The sequence below is a fragment of the Myxocyprinus asiaticus genome, chromosome 48 (assembly GCF_019703515.2).
Source record: "Myxocyprinus asiaticus isolate MX2 ecotype Aquarium Trade chromosome 48, UBuf_Myxa_2, whole genome shotgun sequence".
NCBI lineage: Eukaryota > Metazoa > Chordata > Actinopteri > Cypriniformes > Catostomidae > Myxocyprinus > Myxocyprinus asiaticus.
This window is the reverse complement of record NC_059391.1, coordinates 11,878,011-11,892,933: the sequence shown is the minus strand read 5'-3', so window position 1 is coordinate 11,892,933 and position 14,923 is coordinate 11,878,011. Positions and strand designations below refer to the sequence as shown.

Genomic DNA, 14,923 nt, shown 5'->3' with positions numbered 1-14,923 from the left:
ATGCTTGTGGTCATTGTCCATTTGGAAGACCAATTTGCGACTGAGCTTTAACTTCCTGGCTGATGTCTTGAGATGTTGCTTCAATATATCCACATAATTTTCCTTCCTCATGATGCCATCTATTTTGTGAAGTGCACCAGTACCTCCTGCAGCAAAGCACCCCCACAACATGATGCTGCCACCCCCATGCTTCATGATTGGGATGGTGTTCTTCGGCTTGCAAGCCTCACCCTTTTTCCTCCAAACATAACAATGGTCATTATGGCCGAACGGTTCAAATGTTTTTTTTTTTTTTCATCAGACTAGAGGACATTTCTCCAAAAAGTAAGATCTTTATCCCCATGTGCACATGGCGGTTTTGGAGCAGTGGCTTCTTCCTTGCTAAGCAGCTTTCAGGTTATGTCGATATAGGACTCGTTTTACTGTGGATATAGATACTTGTCCACCTATTTCCTCCAGCATCTTCACAAGGTCCTTTGCTGTTGTTCTGGGATTGATTTGCACTTTTCGCGCCAAACTACGTTCATCTCTAGGAGACAGAATGCGTCTCCTTCCTGAATGGCATGATGGCTGTGTGGTCCCATGGTGTTTATACTTGCGTACTATTGTTTGTACAGATGAACGTGGTACCTTCAGGCATTTGGAAATTGCTCCCAAGGATGAACCAGACTTGTGGAGGTCCACAATGTTTTTTTCTGAGGTCTTGGCTGATTTTTTTTGATTTTCCCATGATGTCAAGCAAAGAGGCATTGAGTTTGAAGGTAAGCCTTAAAATACATCCACAGGTACACCTCCAATTGACTCCAGTTAGCCAATTAGCCTTTCAGAAGCTAATTGCCTAATGGCTTGACATCATTTTCTGGAATTTTCCAAGCTGCTTAAAGGCACAGTTAACTTAGTGTATGTAAACTTCTGACACACTGGAATTGTGATATAGTCAATTAAAATGAAACAATCTGTCTTTAAACAATTGTTGGAAAAATTACTTGTGTCATGCACAAAGTAGATGTCCTAAACGACTTGCCAAAACTATATTTTGCTAATATGATATCTGTGGAGTGGTTAAAAAATGAGTTGTAATGACTTCAGCCTAAGTGTATGTAAACATCTGACTTCAACTGTAGTTGTAATAGCGCTTGTTTGCTGACTGAAATTACCCTTTGTCTAACTGTCTCAAACCACATGAGTTTGCAAAGCCAACAATTTTAGGTTCTGGGTCTATTTGTAGCTTTGTTTTCTTTTTAAAGAAAGACTATGTATTGTGAGCTTATATCCTTAGCAGTTCTGTGGTAACCTGTGGTTATAGAGTGTCCCTCATTGAGATAAGGTTAGTGGAATAACCTCCTAGTGACCTTTCAAGAATACAATTACAGTTTAGTCCGATTGTACTGGCAATGTTTTAAGGCTGTGCAGAATCTCAAGGCAAAAACAGAAGGAGGTATTGGAAAGTTGTAGAGGGTAGAAAGAAAGTAAAAGATGCAAACTTTTAGAGCATGTGGCCGGATAAGCAAGGGCTCATTAATCATTCTTAATAACACAGATGGACAGATTTAGAGATGCTTGGTTTGCTTTCGATGAGTTGTTGACTGCAGTGGTGCCTAATATGTATGCAGATGATAATTAATAAATTTCGCATCGCTTTATTAGATCGCAGTTGACTTGTGATGAGAAAAGGAATAAGGTATGAGCCACTGGTAGGCATGCATGCTAATGAAATGGGTGTGGGGCCATCCGATTTTCACTAAACTAATAAGTTTCAGTTCAGAAAGAGGAAGTGACATGGCTGTGACGCACTCTGGCTGTTCAGTATGCACCAGACCATATGATTTTTCTTTTCTGATAAGTTTGGTTTCCTTCTCTCTGAAAGTGTTGCCCCATTAAATTTGTATGCTGCACTTGCAACTCAGAGTGGAACAGTTGTATCATTACTTGAACATTTTTTTTATTTTTTTTTGTGGATTTTCTCCCCAATTTGGAATGCCCAATTTCCAATGCGCTCTAAGTCCTCGTGGTGGTGTAGTGACTCTACAGGTTGGAAGACGAATCTCAGTTGCCTCCGCATCTGAGACCTTCAATATACGCATCTTATCATGTGGCTTGTTGAGCGCATTACCACGGAGACGTAGCACATGTGGAGGCTTCATGCTATTCTACGCGGCATCCACGCACAACTCACCACGCCCCGCCGAGAGCAAGAACCACATTATAGCGACCACGAGGAGGTTAACCCAACTTAACTCTACCCACCCTAGCAACCGGGCCAATTGGTTGCTTAGGAAGCCTGACTGGAGTTACTCAGCACGCCCTAGATTCAAACTTGCGACTCCAGGTGTGGTAGTCAGCGTCTTTACTTGCTGAGTTACCCAGGCCCCCGTCTAGACTGCTTGTTAAAGAAAAGCATGCCCTCACTAGGATTTTTGAGTTCAACATTAACAATAGCCTGCATTTGATCTGTCTTCCAAACTCACTTTCCCATATAATACATTTTAAAGATTAAAGGTATTGTGTTCATAAGACGTGTGTTATTGGTCTCCTCTGATTCTTTTTGACATTCAAGGCTAAATGAAAGTTCATTTGGTTCACAAATTGCATTCACTGGCAAACCCATGACGGAACCTCGTGATCTAAATGGGTACATGTAGCCACTGTGTTCTGGGTTAATCCCCCTTGCCCCATAATCTAATCTGCTCTCTGTACAACTCAATAATGTCATTTGGGCCCAGTTACTAGACTCAGTGTTGTCACGGTATCAAAATTTCTCGATACCAATTTCAATACCACAGAAAAAAATTTGCTAATATGATAATGTGCTATTGAACACACTCCTTTTGCCTAAAGTTACATTTCAATGTATATAATAAATTAAAAGATATGCTTGTTTCTTTCAAGTGTTTCTAGCACTTGTTTGTTTTTAAGCAGGGCCCTACTGAAATCTGTTTTATTTTTTCGCCAAATCCTTTTTTCCTTTTTTTCTTATTATTTTTCCAGAATTCCATGTTTTAAAGTTTAATTTCATTATATTATCAAAATGGTGTCTAACCAAACATATTACCTTCAACTTTTAAAACCTTTTAACAAGTAAAACTTGCCAACGTACCATTGCATTTTTAAATTTTTTTTTATTCAGTACAGAATCACTCTTGCTTGATTATATATTTCTTAATTTTTATTATTATTACAATCATTATTCAGTAATCATTATTTATTATTAATTCCTTTTAATAATAAATTATTAATTATTATTATTATTTCTACAGTGAGGATTACATTTTACTATACAGTTATAATATTTCTGTTGCCATTTCTTCAATTTCAGGCGTTTAGCTTTTATTATGAATCGTGCTTTTATTTTGATGTGTATTTTTGACGGAAGTTTAACTTCTGTGGATAAACAGTTTGCTACATGGCCCAGTGTGATCGTTAAAGCTCAAATGCTGTGATTTCAATTATACAAAAATAACGCTTCAGATTGGATTAGTGCTCTGCTCTCATCTCTCATACAACACGAATGATTCTCAGAGTCTGTGTAGTTTCCAGTGTATCATTAATGTCTTCTTCACACATTAATTTAAAGCTCATGCAGCTCATACAGTCTAAGATTGCAGCATTTAAATCGCGGTTTAAATCACACTAGGACATATCACGATTTTAATATGATTACTGCATTTCAGTGTAAAATGAGTAACAGACCACACGCTCATATTAGCGTGTGAGCATTTGAAAGCATACTGTCTTATGTCAGTAAGACAGTATGTGGTACCGGATTGAGTCAGTGCTTGGTACTACCGGTACTGTAGAATCACTGGTATCGTTACATCTTTTTTATTTTAGTACCGACTTGGTACCGAAGTACCGGTACTTTTGACAACAATACGACTCATTATCCTGATTGGGATACTCAAGACCTGTATCACTACTCTTTGTACCCATGAGAATATCTCCAAGAATTTGGAGGGGCATGTCATCACATAGGCACACTTGCTACTTGTGAGAGTCTTGAATATTGATAGCATGCTTCAGATCACTCTCTTGCATGATGTGTTGTGTAAGGCAGATTAAATGAGATCACCTCAAAGGCCTAGGAGGTTTTGTAATCCTCCTTTTATCTTTTCTTCTTTGAGATGGTAAGTATGAGCGAGCGGAGCAGTAGGACGTGGAAGATGAGAGCGAACACAGTACACAAATTGCTCATTGTGCTAAGTGGGTTGGCGAAGCAAAGGGGAACACAGCAGGTTGAGGGTCTAAGGTTACCAGACAGCTTTGTCTGAACTTCTGCAAATATGAGGAGGAGGGGTTCCACGCAAACTGCTTGACCTGAGATATAGAGAATGGGAAGATGGATTTTGTCACAAATTGACAAGCAAGATTGGCTATAGCAGCTTTGGTGGGGGAAGGATGCTAAGAACTACATTATGCCACCAAAGATGGCATGGGCTTTTTACAATTTGTTGAACCCACCCTTATCTTTCAGAGGCCACTTTGGACCATTTATAAACAAGTTAGTTCAAATTAATACATGTTTAAAGGTGTAATATGTAATATATTTACTGTACTAAAGCAAAAATTATCATAATATGTTACCAGCGTGGTACAGTCCCATTTTACCCTCTTGCCTTGCTGTTATTAAATACATGGTTAGCTTTGACTAAAAGACAGCCTAGAATGAGCTCATTTTTGTTGGCAGAGCACCTCTAACCCTTATGGCCCATTATGGGCAGGGTAACCACAAAAGGCCATGCTGTCGCTGTGTGTGTGGCTAGTGACCTGGGTACTTATGTCCTGTACTGGGCACAGTGCCATGGCTGGGGCAGGGCTGGGCGCAGTGTAGAGGTGATGGCTTTACAGCAGGGATTCTGCCCTGTCTGACAAACTGTTTTCCATTCCACACCCCTGGCCTGTTACCTTGTAACCCAAATAAATTTATGTTAAAATTATGCCTAAGGTTGCATGGGTTTGACTGACCCACTTGCCATTCAGTATAGTCACAAGCTAGTTTATTGGGAAGTGATCTTATTTTAAGCAGGGATCATATGATATTTGTATAAGCACCTGTTTTTATGATTGAGAGGAGATTATCACATAGATTAGTAACCTATGTTAGGTATCTGTATGTACATATTCTGTCCACTTAGCCTCTTTGCATCAGATTTCTGCTGTTAGCCATCCTATGTGGTTGAAGACATGCACTATTGGGTCCCTCCCTCCCTCTCTCTCCCTCTCTCTCTCTCTTCCTCTCCCTCTCCCTTTCTCTCTCAAAATGATAGGCTGAAGTACTTCAGCCCCATGGGTGTTTCATCATGCGCTCATCCGCCCTTTTGCAGTCATCCATCTCTCCTAAAGAAGCCCTTGCTGACGGGAATACAGCTCTCTTATTTTTCCTTCATGTGAAGAAAAGCATAGACTGTAGCTGCCATAAAAACCAAAAACCAACATACGGCCTTAAAATTCGCCTTATATTAGATCAAGTCAGTCATAGTTAATGCACCATAGTTGGTATTTGGCCGCAGTTTCCTATAAGTACCTTTCATACTCTTCATACACTGCTGAGCTCATGTATACTTTAGTTAGCTTAAGCAGAGTCTTATAAAGGCCACTCTGTTCCTGTCTAACCTTCCCCCATTTGCCCCATGTCCTCTCAGCCCGCCTTTAGGGTTTTAAGTTAAATGAACTGCTGAAGCGTTGTGTAATGCAAGCTCTTTTGCTTTCCTAAATTTGCTATGCACAGGTGTCGTTTACTTTGTGCAGGAAAAGGGGGATCCGGAGCAAGTGTGGCTCTGTATTTGAGACTTCCTGAAGCATGAGCCACCGGCTAAGGGTCTCACGCTAACACCATGTGGGGCGCTAACTCTGCAGTTTATGGGAGGGCATGTACTGTATGGAGATGCAGAAGTGTGGGGGTGGGAACTGGGTGGGATATGTTGTCAAAGCCCTCCGTTGATGTAAGTCATTCATTTCAGCTGCATGTGCAATCAACTTGATTTGTTGATATTCTGCAGCAGCAGCAATGCATGCTTTTGGGTTTTTGAGATGTGGATAGTGGGCAGAAACAAGACAGACAGAAAAAGACGGAGAGGTTACTTTCCTGTGTGCCAGACCATGGGTTGCTTTCCCCGCTATTATATTGACATTAGTTCTTGCAAGTGAGATGTTTGACCCCTTACTGTCTAATAAATCTGTATGTGGAGGATCCTGGCCTGTTTTCTTTGCCAGGTGTGACTGTGGGATGAAAAGGATCATTCAGTGGACAGTCACTGGTCATGGGGGGAGGGTTGCTCTAGCTATTTCACATAGAGGGGGCAGAAGATTTCTCTGTGAATGGTGTCTGACTGCTGAAGGTAAACTTCAAAGTCAGGAAGAAAGTATCTTAAGGTTTGAATCATACCGGGATATTAACAGAGCTGCTAGCAACTTTTATTAATGTTTGATATACATTCTTCATTATGATAATAGAAGAAATGTTACAGTTTGAAAGGGCAGTTTGTCCTTTGATAATTAAGGCTGAAGTTTGTGAAACATTTTAATTTGGAAAGGGGAGCTTGTTCAAGATCAGATCTCATGAGACATTTTTGTTACTAGCCACTTAATTTGTCCTTTACATTTGGCAGAACTGGGTCCTTTGGTAAACTGGGTTAAATAATTATGCTGTGCTGCAAAACTTATTGACCACTTTAGGCCAAGACCTGGAATGGAATAAGGACAAGTTCAGCTTATACACAGAGCTAGAATCATAAGTAGATAAATGCAAAGCAGTGGTTGGAAAATAGAGGACAGGGCACATAAAGCAGCTGTAGCTGAGGCTGCTTCCTCGCATAAGGTGTCTTTTGACTGTGTGTGCACATGTGCTGTAAAGGCTGTGAGGAGTGAGTTGTGTCTTCTTGGCTCGGAAGGCTTGATTGAAATGCCTGATGATAAAGGCTCTCTCGTCAGACAAGGCCAGCGCTATTGTTCACAGCATTAAAACACTGGGAGGAGAATGGGCAATTGAAAGGCAAGTAGTTTTTAGTGTTTTTCATCAAAAGACAAAAGATGATGATAAAATAAACATGGTTCCTTTTGTCACAATGTCTCTGGACAAGTCTGATCCAGTCCTCATTATTGCACTTGACCTAGCTGTAATGTCTCGGTTACACCCACATCCATTAGCATTAATCCTCAATTTCTCGAAGTCACTGGTACGAACAGAGCACTGAAAGCCTGATCTGACTCACCAAGTCTCAATGTGGTTAGACAACCCCCACCCCCACCCCTCCCTCCGTAAACACACGCATATGTGTGTTGCACTTCTGTGTTTTTGTTCCATTCCCACACTTGTCTCTTAATTCTGTAATCTGGGTCAAACCACCGGTAAAGCTTTTGCTCAGTCATCAATCTGCTCACTAGTCCTTCACACGATTATTATGAAGTTGTTTCTAATGCAGGTATGACGATAATGCTGCTCATGTGCTAAATTGCCCACAGCTATGACTTATAGCTTATGACTTGTTTGTGCCAGACTTTGTTGGTCTCCATGGTGTGCTGTAGTTTCAGTGAACTCACGTCTTGGCAACCGTAGTGGGATGGAGGGTGTGAGCCATATTTCTCTCCCTACTTGGTTGCTGATGGGATTGTATGCACTCCCATAATTCCCTTTGCTTATGGGGTAGCAATGAGGTCATTTAGCAAGCACTGCAACCATGGTGGTGGAAAGAGGAGGCCGGGCTGTCTGCATAAATTTCCTATTTTGCTGTGCTATAACAAGCTGAGAACTTTCTTGCAGAAATGAAAGGAAATGTTCACCCAAAAACGAAAACTTTTGGACTGAGAAGAGGCCACTCTGGATCTGCGGCTGCCTCCAAAGCTCTTGTCATTAACCAGCCATTTAGTGCTTGGGCTGGCATGACCCACCAGGAATAAATTACAACCCTCTGGTGAGCACTTCAGTTACATTTGTGGTGCCATTTTAGAGCTCCGGTTTCACATGTTGTGCCACGGATGACAAACCAGGCACACTTAGGGTGCGTGGCAGACCTGAAGCTAAGACTCTGTGCCCCTGATTCAAAACGTCTGATCTGATTGGAATCTACACCATCTGCAACATCAGGATCTAATACATATGAAATTGCAAGCATCATGTCTTGGTCTATTTTACATCTGTGTTTGTTGTATTGCTTTTGCTTTGCGGCTAGCTAAAGGTAAGTGAAGGCATATGTGCTCAACCATGTCTGTGAGATCACTGGCCAAAAAATCATGCAATAACAAAGAAGAATTCAGAGTAGCCTCCTTTTGCTGGTACTCTACATCATTCTGGTTCAAAGAAGGCCTTTTTATTAAGGATGGGCATTTTTGAGTAATTTTGTAGTCAAGTACTCTAACCCACAAAAAAACTAGTAATTGATTACTTGTAAATTAAAATAAGTAAAATAAATAAATAAAAAAAAAAGTATTAGATGTATGAAAATTGTATTCTTTGTTTTATTCCAAGAACGGTTTCAAAATAAGTTAACTTCAACAAAAAATGTTTTTGTTTTGGAAAATATTTATTGAACAATGTGTATTAGTAAAAATGGAAAAATATATTTAAATATAAGAGTAAAAAACATTTGCACTCATCTGGAGCTTACATAGAAACCTATACTGATGGTAATGCACAAAGGTAATGTACACTAAGTCTACATAAAGGCTATCACATTTTTATAATTTCACATGGTATTGTTCAGAGAAATAATTGGTGAAAGTTGGCTGTTTCTAAAATGTACTCTACTGCTGTTAAGATATTTCACGCACATTCACGCATACTGTCCTGATAGCTTCCGAGTTTCTTGTACCGCTTTGAATTTTCTTTCCAACATAGCAGATCCACATCCGTTGAAATGAATACTGAATACCAGTGGAGTAGAATTAAATAAGAAAAAAAAATTACAAGTATTGCCACACTTGACTGCTTTCAAAAGCACAGACGCCATCATATCTTCTCTCATTCAACACCTCGACGATACATGTCCACAGTACCCCCCAATGGACTGAATTGTAACTGTGTGATTTGGTGACAGGTTCTAAATGAACAAGTAATCATGATATTAGCCTGATACCCAAAAGGTGTCTACTCCACCTTAAGGCAAGGGTATACTTTTATACATTTTATACATAGAGTATATATTTTGCCGAATGCTGTTTCGTCTTATGCATGGTCGAGCACTTGGCGCTTGACTGTGTGTCTAGAAAAACAATTGTCTGTGCGTACTATGCTGATGAAGCATTTTGCATCACGTGCACTGCGCACGAGATGTACTGGCACACGGAAAACAGAAGTATACTTTGGCCTTTACAGGCTCTATATGGTTATGATTTGGTGTAGGGGCAAGGTTAGGGGCTTGTCTGCCTGCCAGGTACAATTCGTAGCACCTTCCTACAGTGGTCCTCCATTTTGTGTGAGTATGATGCTGGTAACAAATGTAATGGTTTGGTGTCTGGAAGGTGAATGTAAAGTCTCAATGACTTACTAAAAACAGTTTTTCAAGCTAATGAAGACTTATAAAGTTTAATGACTGGAATAGCTAATTTCAGAGCATATTCCAGGGCATTTACTGCAATTATATTTGTATAGCCCTTGAAGTAGCCTGGCGTGGGCTGGAGAGTGCACGTTATGTGAGCACAATGGTTAGAAAGGATTTAATAGACCTCCCAACAGAAAGTCTTCAATACCTGACTGTTCACTTGTCTTACTGTCTGCCTGCCTTTCTCACACACTGCATGGCTATCTCCATCCCTACCTATGTCTCTGCCTGCGTAAGTGGCCTCATGGTTGAAGAAACCTGAGGAATTTTATCTCACCCTCACAGAGATGCTGGTAGCTCTTGTTGGAACAAGTGAGCGACACCAAGTCTCCTGGATTGACATTCAGTCTGCACTTGTGTTGCTCAGATAGAGGCCTGATCAGATGTCTGTTGCGGTAGCTCACCTCAAAAGGCCTCTTTCTCCTGTTTCCAACTGATTCATCTCAAAGCCCATTGAAGAAGTCTGAAGCTGCTCTTTATTCAGTCCTTCTATGAAACCGAGCCATGGATTTGTGTTGCGTTTATCTGCTTGAAAGAAAAGGCGTGAGCAGTTTATTTACTGACCCAGTGGCCCCAAAAGGGGAACAGTTATGTAAGGCTGCTGTCTGTGACATAATGGTATTGCCTCTGAAGGGAAACACTGTTGCTCAGCTACCTTAGCAATGGGATGTTTGTACTCATTACTGTGATGTAACTGCTGCAAAGGGTAACTGGGTCACTGTGTTTGTTAGCGAAGAGGTCAAATCTAAAGCCTCTCTTAATTATGTCCCCTGTTGTGAAAAATAACGGGCACACGCAGTGCTGGTTGCACTGGTTGAGAAGGAAAGCTCATCAGTGGGACCACTTACCAATGCCCAATGCAGCACAAACCAACTGAAAGCAAGTTCCACGTTGCAATGCTGTGAAAAACTATATGGACCACAGGCAAGGAGATGAGGTGAACTTCAGGTAAATTTTGACAGATTGTGGCATGGACATTTGCATGAACGACATGACACAGTTGCACCATGGGTTGCGACCTTGTTTTCTCAGAGGAACAAAAAGAGGAAGACTTCAGAGTGTCCCCAGTTCCCATTGTCACTTGACGGTTTGGACGGAGCTGCAACTTCCATCTGTTATGAAACTGTGACACACTGAACGTTGTGGCCTTTTTACATAAGTCTTACTTCAGACCCACGTCATGAGTGCCCTACTTGATAATAGTGATATTCTTGGAAAAGTGTCCCACTTGAACTCTTAGTAATGTTCGAACCAACTGGCAGAACATCTGAAGCATGGTAGTTCTGAATTGTCATGTCCTTCCGTTTTAGAATTATTAGTTAAGTACACACACTAGTAACCTGCACTCAAGAGTGTACCCTCAGGAGTGTTTTGTACCATCACAATGAACAACAGAGTGCTTAATTGGAGACCAGATGGTTTCCGGTGAGGAACAACCTTGAAATAACTGGTGGTTACTTATTGTATCTGATGCCCATTTTTTTTGGCTTTTTACAGCTGTTTTGTTGGTTTGCAGGTTACATAGTTCTGCATACATTTTTGGAAGTTAATATGTAGGGTTGGTATCAAAGAACCAGTTATTATTCATTTTTCAAAAAATACAGGATCCATATGGATAATGGATTTTGCCAATATTGATAAATAAGGTGGTGGAAAGGCAGATAACTGATTAATCAGATGATAGCTTTTAAAATTGATTTATATAATGTAAAAACAATGTCTTATTCTTTCCTTACTATGATGGGTGCAGACAAGAGTCCTAAATGAAGAAAATCCCAGATCCATTTGAATGTTTAACCAAAATCCCAAAAATAAGATTTAGTGCATAACGCAGGACTTTAAGTATAAACAAGCCCGAAACACACTGAGACTCTTATTTTAAAATAATAATTATCACCATAGATTTTAGCCAATAACAATAGTTCCAAAAAGCAACTATCGGCAAATATATCGGTAAAACCGATATATTGGTCTACCTTTAAACTATATGATTTTCATGATTTTTGGTTCAGTTAACGGTTCTTGAACATGCATTTTTTTCTGCCGATGTGGACGAAACACCGTACTTAAATACTCTGAAAGTGTTTACTGCTGCGCAATTCGTCGACAGTGCTGCCCACTACTGAATCTACAGAGTTAAACCCACAGCATGACCATTGTACTCTAATTCCTAAACGAATGGCTCCTTTGAGCCGGTTCTTTTGAATCTGCAGTGCGAAACACATAGCGTGACCAGTGTAGTCAGATTCCCGAACGAATGACTCTTATCAGATGGTTCTTTTGCATCTACAATATTAAATACACAGCACGACCAGTCTAGCCCAATTACCAAATGTATGACTCTCATGAGATGGTTCTTTTAAATCTAGCGGCTGAAACGCATAGCGCGACCAGTGTAGTCTGAATCCCGAACAAATGACTCTTATGAGCTGGTTCTTTTGAATCTGTGGCACAAAACATAAAGCACGACTAGTGAAGTTCGATTTCTGAACAAATGACTCTTATGAGCCATTTGAGTAAAGTGTTAGGAAAGTCATTATAAAGTGTGTGAACATGCCAGCAAGAACTATGATAAATTTATTTCTGAGACTGTATATCTAATATTTCTTCCTCAAAAGTACAGAAAGAATCATTAGTCAGAATCGTTAAATTCCTTTCAGTTCCCATCCCTACCTCTATGTTTGCATTTGAGCATGCATGGTGGGAGCAGGTTTGTCTGCAAGTGAGTGACAGGTCATAGATTTAAATGGGGGCAGTCTAGACTCGCTCTGCCTGCTGTTCTCTGTTTCTCTTTCAACCCTTTATAACAAGCCATAGTAGGGGTAAGGGACCCCAGCAAAGCTGTCGTCCCACACATAAATTTTTGGCATCACATATGTATGTTCGTTTGATGTTGTTTTCCATTGGGGCCTTAAAAGGAAACCGCTAAACAAAGGCAGCAGCAAAAAGCTGTCTGGTTCTCTGTACTTTGCATGTTCTGTCTAATTTAACCAGGTAATGACTGAGATGTCTCTTTTTTCCACTTCTTTGCCATTCAAACTTTGAAAACTATTAAAGTGCAGATGACCCATATACCATTTAACAGTGGTTTCAAGACCTTAGTGATAGTTCACACTACTCGAAGAGAAAAAAAAAAAAAACAGCTGTTTAAAAAGCTGGTCAAATTAGAAAAGCAGATTGCACTATTGTGGGGGAAGATAAGCAGCAAAATGGAACTAAAATACATGCTGTATCTGACACGCGGGCCCCCGTGTGCACAAAGGGAGAGGTCATTGGTGTACTGCATCTATTTGTTTCACATGAAACTGTGAGGAAACCACACCGAGATATATGGTCCCAGATGGCATTGGGTAGATGAGTGTCAAAGCCCACTTTTATTGCCTGTTGGAGAATGCATTTCTCACTGCAAGTTTCATGTTTGAAAACAAGCTGGGGCAGGGTAGCGACTGTTAACCTGCCTAATTAAACTCGCTGTCTGGTTGTCCAACATGTGGCAGTACTGGAGAAAAATGCTAGATTTTTAGATGTGTTCCGACTCCACATAAACCAGCGTCTGTGTGTTTGTGCATCCGTCAGTTATCTCAGTAATGAGTTAGTAAATCCCATAAGCCTCTTTGGAGCAGTCAAAATGATACATGTCCCTCATAGTATTCTCATGATTCTCCAATTAGCATGATGCAATGCTTACTTGGCTGGAACATGTGCTTCATTTTTAATACAGTCCATTCCTGGTTTAATGTGTGGGCTTTTCACCCAGCTTAGTGATTGTAAAAAACTTTTTCACTCACATTTTGTAAGTTTCTAAAGGAGAGGATTAGCACACTCTCACAAGCGGCTTGTAAATAGTTGTGCTGCATCAGGTCTTTCACGTCTGCTTAAAGAATGCTCATTTTGGGATCTAAAAGCCGTTTGTGGAAGGTAAACCACTGCGTGACCTGGTCATTCACTGTGGGTTTTTGTTGTTTTTTTGGTGTGAGTTGATTCTCGATTCCATGGTGGTTTAACAGCTCTACTGTTAAAGGGGTACATATGGGTATTAGGAAGCTGCACAGGTCCCTGTGTGGCTTTTTGTGCACTGTTCTAGGTTCATCTTTGCCCTCCGTGAATTCTAGATACAGTCATAATAAGAGAAACCACAAAACTGGTTTGAGATCAGTGTAAAAGACCTTATTCTTCCAATGAGGTATGTCTGCACTGGCTTAATGGGGGCTATGTAGAATAAAAAGTGTGCAGCAGGACTATCTGTGCTGAATGTGTTCATTGTCCAAATATGGGCTGGAAAAAAGGGGGCTTTATTGCTGTTAGCGACGCATGCTGGTGTTTATGGCATGTGGCCTCTAAACACCTTCTTTGTTGTAAATGTATTCAAATATTGAGTGAATTTTTGCAAACAATTACAATATATCCTTACTGAGTATCTTTGTCTTTTTTTTTGAGTAAATTGAAATTGAATGACTTCTTGAATATTGGTGTATTTTGTTGTCACTTGTGTATGGGCTATTGTCAACTTAGGGTTGACCAAGGTGATAAAAAGGAAAAATCTTTTAAAAATCTAGTTTAAACATGTGTCATGTTCGTAGAGATGTAATCTTTGTGTCCATGCTGGTTTCATAAACTACTGAAAAACATTTATGGCATTTTCAAAAAAAAAAAAAAATGAATTTAATGAAATGTTAAAGTTCAAAAATTACAATTCTTTCTTTGCTGCACAATAAATGAGTATACACAGCTTAATCATTCACTTTTTAAAACAGTTTTCAAACATATTTATCAAGGCAATTTTTTTAAGTATCATGAATTTGAGTCTTTTTTTTTTTTTTTTTTCTTCACATAAACAGAATGACTACCTGCATGTTGCTTACACCACCTAAATTTGATTGGGTGGACAGGTTTTTCAAATATTAAAAATTATATTATTAATTAGTATTAATGATTTATTTATTTATTGATTGACTGATTGATCTTTACAGATCTGGACAAAAAAATATGAATTACACAAGAAATGTACATCTCCTTAGTTCTTAATATAGTCTGTTGCCTTTTGAGCATCAATGTATGAGCACCTTTTGTAACAGTTTTTATGAGTTAAGTGTTAAAAGCTGGATGTCTATATCATATAGACACCGTTGGGAAGAACCCAAATGTGCAGAAGATACTGGGAAACTGAAGAACTTAAAGTAACTTGAGGATTTTTCTTATGAAGAGTGGGCAGTTTCACTGCTCAGGACAAAGCAGGGATTCATGCACAACAATCACAAAAGATACAAAGTGTCATTGATCCTCGAGTAAGCAACACACCATATTAAAAACCAAGGGACAAGGGACCATTTGGGATCATTTGTGTAAATTCTGTTATTATTTTGTCATGTGGAATATATGGAAATATTTGT

General features: G+C 39.7%; 1 protein-coding gene across 1 annotated transcript in view; it reads left to right on the top strand.

Moving 5' to 3' along the window:
• LOC127437429 (Krueppel-like factor 13) overlaps positions 1-14,923 on the top strand; it is a 29,197-nt gene that overhangs the window by 4,411 nt on the left and 9,863 nt on the right. The gene's annotated exons all lie outside the window — the stretch shown is intronic.